General features: G+C 38.1%; 2 protein-coding genes across 2 annotated transcripts in view; both read right to left on the bottom strand.

The window, feature by feature from the left end:
- pank1a (pantothenate kinase 1a) overlaps positions 1-10,375 on the bottom strand; it is a 225,008-nt gene that overhangs the window by 129,190 nt on the left and 85,443 nt on the right. The window lies entirely within an intron of this gene.
- Positions 1-10,375, bottom strand: part of bcl2l11 (BCL2 like 11) — a 32,013-nt gene that overhangs the window by 6,279 nt on the left and 15,359 nt on the right. The window lies entirely within an intron of this gene.

Genomic DNA, 10,375 nt, shown 5'->3' with positions numbered 1-10,375 from the left:
ATCAAAGGGACACACATGCTGTATGTTTACATCCACAGGAAGCAGGTAAGTATAGATTTCAGCATCCTGCCACAACGCTCTTTTTACTCTCTCGGTAGTCAGGTGTGAGCGCATGTCGAAACACACGTGTGTTTGCATTTACACAACATTCACCGTTTCTTATAGTTTGCGTTTGTTTGAGGGCTTTTGATCATTTGCAGATGTTTTTTATTTTTTTAGTCTTTTCGGTCAATATTTTCATCTATGTATAGACTCTGAATAGCATCAGCGTTATTTACACCTGTTTCTCTAAAAGTATACAGGAAAGCATATTGGAAAGTAAGTAAAATTTTATTTATATAGCACCTTATATAGCACAATATAAAAATCACAAAGTGCTTCACAATGAAATACAGGAAACATAAAAACACAACAAAAGCTAATTAAAAGCAAGTTTAAAAAGATGGGGTTTTGGCTGCTTTTTAAAAGAGATCACAGCGTCCACTGATCTCAGGCTCAGAAGAAGGGAGCTCAATTGAGTGGGAGCCACTGTTGCAAAGGCTCTGTCACCTTTAGTTTTCAACCATATATGCTGCACAGCCAGCAGACTCTGATCACATGACCTCAGGGACCTGCTGGGGACGTATGGCTGCAAAAGTTCTCTGATGTAGGTTGGTGCTTGTCCATATAGATGTTAAAACAATGTTAAAACAAAAATTTTCAAATGTACTCTGTAGTGGATGGGGAGCCAGAGCAGCTGAGTTAGCAATGAAGTGACATGAGAATACTTCAAAGATTTTCTTAATATACATATAAATATGTATATATACACACATGTACATATATATTCCCATCCACATGTGTGACCTTTTGTTTCATGGGTCCACAAAGGGCAATGCGGGTGAAAAATAGCTACAGTTTAAGAGGAAGAATAATGTCAAAAGAAAAACGAATGCTTGATGATAAGCTGTTGGATTGGATGGAAACAGTATCGTTACGACAGCTGGCCCACTCCATTCACTGCATGACCTGTATGACACACCCTTTTAACTGTAGCAGTACATTTAAATGTACCACAAATGTCCTGCTTGTCCTTCTGCTGCATTCCTGTATGCACTGTTAACGTCATAGCTACGCCGTTACTTTCTGCTGCTGTTGGCAGCGTTTCAAAAGACACACTCATAGTCTTCCACACAATGTTTAATAGAAAGCCATGTTTACTCAAGGAGGGCAATGAGGTTAGAATGTATATGCTAAACAATAACCTGATATATTATAATACCATTAATTAAGCTTGTACTTAATTTGCTTTGGCAGAATGCATTTGATTCCCCTCCCTTTTAAACAGATATCCAGCTAATCACAATAGGGTATTTATTTTTTGGGTGAGTCTGATATAAGAAGATGAAAGGTGCAACTGGAAGATGCTGCTCACTGCCTCATGAAACAATTAGTTGTAACGATTTGTAACAGGTCGATCTAACTGCCACTAAAGGCACTTCGGTCTGCAGACTGAGAGGCTCCAGACTTATTCATGTTTTCCCATTGCTGGGCTAAAAAAAATGGTCTTTTAATGTTGTTCATCCATAGAGAGTGGAGATGGCTTGGAAAAGACATTTAAACAAAATTCTAAATTCACACTCATAAAAGAACTGACTCTTTTCATGGGCAGATTTATGCAGATTGGTCTATCTGAAACACAGATTTTGACCTATTTCGAAGAAGACTTGGTACATATTAGGGAAAGAGAAACAATTTTGCAGATTACATCTGACCTGGCAAAGTTTGAAATTACATAACTCATGAGCTGTTTCTGGTCAGAGCCAGGAAACAATAAAATCACATGACTGCCTGGCATCTTCCCAGATATGATATAATATACCAGATATTCCCAGAAATGGGCTGCACAGTGGTGTGGTGGTTAGCCTCACAGCAAACGGGTTCCGGGTTTGATCCCCGCCTGGGGCCTTTCTGTGTGGAGTTTGCATGTTCTCCCCATGTATGCGTGGGTTCTGTTCTCTCCGGGTACTCCGACTTCCTCCCACCATCCAAAAACATGCATGTTAGGTTAATTGGTGACTCTAAAAATTGTCCTTAGGAGTGAGTGTGAGCGTGTGTGGTTGTTTGTCTCTATGTGGCCCTGTGATGGACTGGTGACCTGTCCAGGGTGTACCCCGCCTTTCGCCCAATGACTGCTGGGATAGCAGCCACCCCCCCCCCCGCGACCCAACTGACGGACTGACAGTATAGAAAAATGGATGGATCCCCAGAGATTAAAGTATTCCCTGAAGAGGACTTTTCTTCTTGTGGATGTCCACCACAGTTGATGTTGTTTTGTTTCTTCTTGAGTTAAGTACTCGACTTCCCCACTAGTACTACTTCCTCTCCTGAATTATATGTGGTTTTTATGCTTGCTGTTCTTGACCTTTGCAGTTCATGCTAGAATTTATGTCATGATGCCTGGTGATCAAAACTTCTTGTTTTTCACCTCTCAATTTCTGTAACCCATCACATGTGCATGAGTGGTGTGTTTGAAAAACAGGAAGAGCTACAGGGAAAAGTGTGAGCAGCTCTGTCTCTACAGATATGACCCATCAAAACCATAGATATTACGATTATTGTAAATGTTACATGAAGTAGAACAGTGTTCAAATAGTGTAGAAACATTTGTGTACACATGCTGTACTTCCTGTTATATGGCTGCGTTCAAGTCACAGCTCACTCGCCCAATGACCAATGCAGTGAACATAATTATCGTTTTACAGCCACTAGTAATATAGTCTAAATTTTCTAGTTTATTTGCTTCAAAAGAGTAAATGGAAATGTGTCCGATTCACTTTTGTTTTGCAAGTAAAACAAATCTGACTATAATGATTTACACTGAAGAAAAGAACAGGCACTAGTCTGGCATTGTTGGACAACTGCACGACTGAATTAGTTTGAAAAATCTAAGTTCATTTTCCAAGAATTGTTGCAAGGATGCAAACGAAGGTACCTCTGGACACATTTGATAAAAAATCTGAGCAAGGAGAAAGCCTCAGTGGGACTCTTCTGTTGTCGTATCAAACCTGCCTCATATTTGATAACGGGTTGCTGAGTAGAAATATGTTTGAACAGGAGGGACACCAGATATAGTGTGCCAGAGTAAATGAAACACAAGCTCCCAGGATCATCAGGCTCCAACACTAAAATGAGATTAGTTCTTGCGATACATTAAAGGATTTCTACATCATCAACCTTCACCGTAATGTCCTTTGTCAAAATCAGGAGACTCATTCACTCTGGATTGTTCAACGTTTTTGTCTGCCAACTCATTTTTAAACAGTTAAAGCGAAATCACCTGATATCACCTGCTCTAGTTTTGGTTAGGACTCTATAAGCTGCCGCACACTGCATGCCTCATATGTCCATCTTGTTTTTTCTTTTTCTACAACCCTTCCAGTCATTCAGACATATTTGGCTGACTTTACACTCCAACAGGTGTTTTCTTTTCTGCTCACTATCCTGCAGTTGACAGATCTGCGTGCTGGCCTCATTCCATCGTTCCAGCAACTGCAAATTCTCCATAACAAGAGAGCTGCCTTGTTAATAGAGCAAAAAGAAAATTTCCTCTTGATGGATGCTCACCAGGAAGATTGGCCACAAACAATAATGTTCCTGTTGCTGAGGAAGGGGGATCTCCACAAATAAAAAAATCTGGTGACTTTAGTTTCACCAACAGACACTTATAATTAACAGAAAAACTTCAGCTCCAATAACTCAAAAGATTTTACACAAATTTTGCTGACTTATTCAAGTTCACAGGCAGTATTTTCCATATTTGCTTTTTAAAACCTGTTTTTATAGCTTTTCCTGTGAGCTATTCTTTTAGAATTAACCAACTAAAGAACATAAAGAACTCAGTCTCAGTTTTGATTGTACTGATAAACAAAACGTTTAGAAGAAAACCTTACGGTGCAAGAAAAGTATTTACAAGAAGTAGTAAGGAATTTACAATTTTCAGCTGAAAGATGGCTGTCCCGTTTTAGCACTCAGCCCATCAAATACAGCTTGGCCGGATGATCTGTACAATACCATGAAGACATTGACAAGCACAGAAAAAGCCACCTGCCCCAGGGCAAGACTACACTCTGAAAAACAGGATCTTCATGGACGAGAGTGAGAATGCTATATCAAAGCTATGTGGTTTGATTCAAAAGGTGAGCCAGAAACCACAGAAAGCCCTAATGCCAGGAGAGGAAGCCAGTCAGAGGAAGACTAGTTAACCCTATAATGACCAACAGTCTGCTTCTAATTTCGCTTCTGACTTGGATAAAAAAAAAAAAAGCAAACATGACACAGATGACCAAACAGCTACTCAAAAACTAAGACTGAGTTTTTTTTTTTTGTTGCACAGAACCAGTTAGACAAGCATGATACAGATGGTGACAATATTATAGGAAAAACCTGAACCCATGTGAAGGGATCCTGCGCCTCTGTTTTGTAGTGATGGGTATTTTGCTGGCATGGTCCAGGGCCAAATCACAAGAGAAGTGCCACTGCAAATCATCCCGTAATGTATGTATGAAGTATTTCTATACTGCTGCCAGTGGTTTCTTCTTGAATAAAAGTCTTTTCGAACAAAAAGGGATCACGGAATAGTCTCATGTGTTTAGAAATTATGGACATCATTATGGCTTTTGCAATGACCAAATTCTTCCCCCAACTGAACACCTATGGGATCTTTTTGGCTGACAAAGACTAAATGAAAGAGCATTTATTGGAGTAATAGTGTTTCATCCCTCCAGTGGAATTCGAGAGTCTAATAGATTCAAAGCAAAGGTGCACTGAAACTATTAAGGGAGACCAACATCTTTCTGAGTCAGCAAATATTGGCTACATAAATGTCAATACCAATAAATCTGTGAGGTCAGAATTGGCCTATCATATTGGTTGACCGATATTTTGGTCTGGCTTTAGTCTATTTTATGCTCGACTCTGTGTTTTAACAGTAAGCATGTCTCAGTTAATCAATTTTCCCCAATATGCACAAATATTACAGTTCATTTCAGGATTAATATAATTGCCTTTAATGATGCCTTTCCTGTTTATCTGATACTGTCATCGGGTCAGAATTATAATTTGTACGATTTGTTTTTGACCAAAATATGCTAAACTAATCACAGTACAGGTGCACTGAATTACACAAACCTGGATTTCCTTTATTAACCTGGACTTAGATATCATACATCATTTCTCAAACAGGCAACTAGAACAATAATTAGTGCTATTCCTGATCTAATGAAACATTGGATAAATAACTTTAAAGGCATTCTTAGCTCACCTGGCTCTTCAGTTTAGTATGTTGATGAGCACTTGTTGCTTATAGCAACACTTTTTAATTCCTCAATTTTTCTACACTGTTCTATTTGATATAAACAACTGACCATGCATGAAGATTGGTACTCTTTTAATATTGTTATTGGTGATGGTTGAAATAAAATAGACCACAAAAGGTTTTTTCCCCTTGAAAACAAAATTTGCACAAATGTCCATTAGGCACATCTGGAAAAGTCCTTTATTCTGACAAGATATATAATACTTTTCCTTTGTTCAAGCGATATATCCCACAGTAATCATCACCTTACAAAGTTTTAGGCAACATTTGAGGAGACTCAGTAAGTTACCATGAAGAGAGACTCAGTACTGTGACTGATTTCTCTGTAGCTAAAACTTGTTGTGTTTGGAAAGAAAGTATAGTGAAAGTGCAAACTCTTCACGTGTTGATTTTTTTGGCATTTCGATTTCATCTCCAAAAGCTGAACGTCTGCCATCATCATATATCAACACTCATGTCGGTGTAGAAACTCAAGTGAACACCCACTGATCCAACTTCCTCTTTCATTTGGGAGTACATAAACATCAAATTTTGGCTTTAGAGATTCTTCTTTGTTTTGAATAGAAAGTTGAACTTCATTTTGACTTGGATAACTTTAGTAAAAGTAAGAGCAGCAGTTTCACTCTGATTTATTGGGTCATGTTGCACCATTTTTGGCCTTTAGAGATGTAATTTAACTTATTCATTGTGGAAACATTGACATTATTGTTATTAACATAAATTTGCTTAAAACAGTGTTCATCACTATGCACAAGCTGCTCTGGAAGACAGACGAAAGGTTTGTGGGTTTGAAAATGTACTCATTCCACACCTAATCAACCACAGAGATGACTGACTGTTAAGAGGGGCACACCGGCAGATTATTGAAGCTTGTTTTGCTATCATGTGTATGATTTGACGATGACGCTTGATATTTTAATTATATGTGAAGATTGTGATTTAAGTGTAAGTAATTATGTGATTATATGTATAATTTAAGTCAATGCCTTCTGAGGTCTGTCTCACCCAATGTAACCAAAACTTAAGAAGCTCTTTAGGAATAAGTAGGAGTCACTACATTTGAGAAAGTTCCAGATTCCATTATGCATTTTCATTTAGTGCTCATGTCAAATTCAACTTGGCTGCATAAACAAGAGCCACACCAGTATGACAGCTCTGTCAATCCTGACAGCTGAGGGCAGCTGTCAATCAGAGGAGCCAATTGTGACATCACAACACCCTCTTTTTTGTTTTTACTTTTACATAAATTTATTTATTTATTCATTTTTTACATTAAATTAAAACCAAATTTCTCAGAAATATTAACATTTGAATATAAATAAAAACTACTTTGAAAAGCATAAGAGAAGAAATTATTTGAGATGTATCTTTAGTGTTTAGTTTGGCTCATGGCCCATGGATCATGGGTTTATAATTATACTGCAGTCAGTCATCGGGGGCAATAAAGATGCGTTGGCTTCATATTTATCTCGATCTCAAGTTGTCAATATTTTTTTTACAGTCTATGGTGAATATGCAGAGGTAAGCAGCATTTCGTCAGTTGTTTCATAGGGTACTTAATTTCAGTTCAATGTTCTAATCAATTGGGCAAAGTGCCACCTGTCAAAGTCCATCCTGTGTTCTGCTGTGTTGGTGGGTAGCTAATAATGTCAACATGTACACACTTCTAAAAAAAAAAAAAAAAAAGTCCCCCCTTTTGGTTTTCTTCAGTGCATCTCTATAATAGTTATAACTGGATTGATTTTTATGAAATGCTATTTGCTCATAACAAAAGTTTGTCCTATGAACTTGAGAAGTTTTGGGGATTCAGAGGACACTTATTTGCTTTTCTTGCTGAGTGTCAGATGAGAAGGTTGTATGTTTTCAAGATGGTGCAAGAGCCAGAAGACAGTTGACTTGGTTTAGGATAGTGATTAAATACAAGTGGGAGAAAATGATGGCCCCAAAAAACACTGCTACCAGCACCTACAACAATTACAAATAAACATATTTTATCTTGTTTATTTAAGACAAATACAAACAGTGCTGTCAGGGAACCTGGGGATACAAACCATCATCTATGATTAACACCATTTAGAAAATAGGGCTGGTGAGTTATCTGGATGACTGGTCGTATTTCACAGTCAGGATGAGGGGTTTGATTTCCACTGCAACTACAAACAGATGTTCAACTCAGATGAGAATCTGCAGAGTCGGATATGAAGCCAAAACCTGCTGCACCAAAAACTCTTCCTTTCCAAGCTCTTACCTCAAGGGATTAAAAAAAAGTAATACATGCATATGCACACACAGAAAAACACTGCTGATCCTCTAATAGTTTCCTCATTTGAACTTTTACCTCAAATAACCCCATCCATCATCTGAGAATAGAAAACCTGCTACCACAAATCATTTTCCTGCTGTCACTGTAAGCCTTCAACAAGAAATCCAAACAACAGACACAAAACACATGCTGCCACCACTATGTGCTATGCATGCCATTGCACAAAGGCACACAAATGCACCCATTAGTGTTGGTGTCATGCAATGCAGGAACAAAGTGATAAACATGCAAAAAAGATAAACAGTCAGCCAGATAATCTACGACAACAGTAAGTCATCCAATCCAATCAGAGTTAAGTATTGTGATTCCTAAGGTTTTAAGAGATGCTCTGATCAGGACAGGTTTCCTCTTATGTATGAGAGGTCTGAATTTTAGATTCTTAATATTTCAGTTTTTAGCTTTTATTTTGCTGCTCTGAAACGGCGGACTAGTTTTAAAAGTCTTCTCAGGTGATTTGAAACTCAAGATTTACATTCATCTGCCACTGCTGTGAATCCTTTTGTGAACCAAATGTAGACAAGAAGTAAACATAGTTCACTGAATGTACCATCTCTAAAGACCTCCCAGTTAAAATGACTCTTTAGCAGCAATGTCATTTAATGGCAGGGCCCATTTCATTATTCTGCCTACAATAACTTTAATGTGTAGAAATAATGAAAAAAAAAACAGTGTCTGCATGGGAGCAAGAAGTTTAAAGTCTGTGCTTATCTATTACAAATTAGATGTAATGCTAAAATATGCAGATGATTGTCAGATGAGGTTAAAACACAATGTAAAATGAAAGGGTGACTGCTCACTATTCAACAGAGATACAAAAGGTGATGTGAATTAAATAGCATCTATATTGCATTACATATATTTGCCATGTTGATTATTCTCTAACATTTAGGAGAAAGTCAAAATCTCTGTTGCAGGGAGTTTTGAGTTTCTTTCTTGCTCTTCTTCTTGTCTCACTCTTCACAGTGGAAACATTGAGTCAGTCCGTTCCAAAAAGCTCATGTGATTTTATTTGGTGACCACAACTTACTATGCTGCTTCTCAAAAATAGCTCTCAAAACAAGGCTGCACTTACAACTACACACAGACACCACACAAACTGGCTCTGGCTTTGTTAAATTGCTTGACTCTCTGTGTTTCTCTCTCTTACAATCCCTCTGCTTGTAAGTGACTCCCCAACATTCAAAGTTTTAATTTCTAAAATATTTTTCAAACATATACTTTATTATGAACACTTTTAAACACAAACAATATGCAATCTCAATTCCATCTTTGTACATTGCTGGTAAATTGTTTTTACATGCAGACATGTATGTGCTGTAGTAGCTTTCTTTCCACTGCAAAAATTCTGAGCATAAGGTTGTGCCACAAATCTTTGCAACCTTTCTGTTTCCACGGCAGATTACGAGCTGTCAGACTCACAAAGTGACACTATACTTTTCACTGTGACATGAATTCTGTGTGCACCAAAACAATGTCAGTTGTGAACATATCTACAGTCAGATTAAAACAATTATTTTAACAATTTTTTTCCGTTGGATTCCCATTTGCTGTAGAGTGATGTTCAAAACTGTAGCCATTGGTCTGAATTGAACTAATCAACATCAAGCCCCATTGGGCAGTTTTTCTCAGCTGCTGAGAAGTAATGACTCTGGAAAAGGTCATAGTGGGGCTGTGTGCCTAGTACGAACACACACAAAGGTGTAGGCTGTCCTCCAAGCATACATATGTATGGTGGAAAACCTCCAATGATCCACCTTCACTGGCTCTTGGTCAAGTCCTGCACCTTCTCCTCATCAGTAAAAGCATATATGCAGTTGCCTCTCCGTAACTATCTGACCCAATCTTCCCCTATATCCCATCTTGGAATCTGTGGCCTTAGACATGAGTCTGCTCACCATCCAACACATCGACCTGCTGATCTTTGGGTAAAAAACCTTTAGTAATGTAGCTTCCACCCTTTGGGACTCCTTGCTGAAATCTGCACTGCTGCTTCATTTATGACCCCTGAATATACTCTCATTCAAACACTGCAATTACTATTTGCTTTTCCTGAGCTATTTGTCTCTACAGTATATTTGTGTAAAGTGCCTTTGGGTTCCAGGTGCTACATAAATGAAAGCTGCTATAAAAATCATAAGCCAAAACCAATAATCTGAAAGTATTGCATACTGATTACGTTTTGTGAGTAAAAAAGGGCTTGAAAGGCGCTCAGTAGAAGTTCTAGACATACTGTAGATTCTAAGAAATTTCCCTCTCAGTCAATATTGTCCTTGTGTTTTTGAAGAAGACACCTAAGTTCCTTTTCATCAAATAGCTGACAGCAGAAACTTGTGGTTTAATGGTGATTAAATGTCTTAATCTAAAACAAGCAATCCTCTAGCTAGCTGGCTGCAAACAGGCACTGTTACAACAAATCAGTTGGGGATTCCACTGATGGAAATCACAGTGCAGGCTAACTTTTGAGGGTTAAACAAGGATTAAAAATACCATCTTTCTCCAACTCTTTGTCTTTCAACACACTCTCAAATATACGAGCAGCCAGCCAGTGACACCCGACTGGTCCACAATGTTCCTGAGGGTTATTTCTGTCTTCAGGACAAAGGGTTTTACCTCTTACTGAAAGATGACAGAGTGTGCGCTGGAGTTTGTGCGAGTGTTCATGTGTGTGTTTGTGTGTGCTTGGTCAGGATAATTAG

The sequence above is a fragment of the Leuresthes tenuis genome, unplaced genomic scaffold (assembly GCF_036924035.1).
Source record: "Leuresthes tenuis unplaced genomic scaffold, fLeuTen1.0.hap1 SCAF_8, whole genome shotgun sequence".
NCBI lineage: Eukaryota > Metazoa > Chordata > Actinopteri > Atheriniformes > Atherinopsidae > Leuresthes > Leuresthes tenuis.
The sequence above is the reverse complement of the archived record's forward strand: the minus strand, read 5'-3'. Positions and strand labels throughout refer to the sequence as shown.